The sequence below is a fragment of the Pongo pygmaeus genome, chromosome 12 (assembly GCF_028885625.2).
Source record: "Pongo pygmaeus isolate AG05252 chromosome 12, NHGRI_mPonPyg2-v2.0_pri, whole genome shotgun sequence".
NCBI lineage: Eukaryota > Metazoa > Chordata > Mammalia > Primates > Hominidae > Pongo > Pongo pygmaeus.
The window spans coordinates 46,641,487-46,642,258 of NC_072385.2; positions in this window are offsets into that span (position 1 = coordinate 46,641,487).

The following is a 772-nucleotide window of genomic DNA, read 5'->3' on the forward strand; positions in this document are numbered from 1 at the left end:
CATCATCCTACGTGTGCCTTTCCTCCATATCCCAGTGATACCATGTACATGCCTGTCACACTTCGCTGCATTGAATTAAAACTGTGTCTTTGGTGAGCTCCTTTATGGTAGGAACTGTTTTATTCGTCCAAGTATCCACAGTGATGGCACAAAATAGACATAATACATTTTCAACGTTATATACGCAATAAAAATACTACAATGAGATCAGAGGGAAAATAATTGCCAAAGTTACATGTCTCCAGGCGAGCTTGACTCATCACTTAATTGTCAAGCACAACAAGTAATAATGCTTTTGTCAGATTTTCCTGGAGGTGGAGCATTGAAGGAAATATTTAAGGTTGACAGACTGTAAACTTTAGCTGTGTTTAAAATAAAAGTTTGAATTCTTAGAACAACCTATCTCATGTAATGAGCTACGGATTTCAAGTATGTGGGCTATGTAGTTACTGAAGTCTATGGTTAACTGTAATAGTAGGTAGGACAGATAATTTCTTCTGATCAAGAGTTTTTCTACTGTCTTCTCTAATAATTCCTTGTGTAGTCTTTTCTTTCTTTAAGGATGATAAGCTGAGGGCAGGAGTAACACTATAATCTACTCTTATATCCTTAACATATTAGACCCAGAGTAGATATTCAGTCAATAATTGTTGGCTTGAGCTTTAAGAATCTATTTTATTTTTTCCCTTTACCAAACTTTTATTTATTTATTTATTTATTTATTTATTTATTTATTTATTTATTTATTTTTGAGATGGAGTCTCACTCTGTT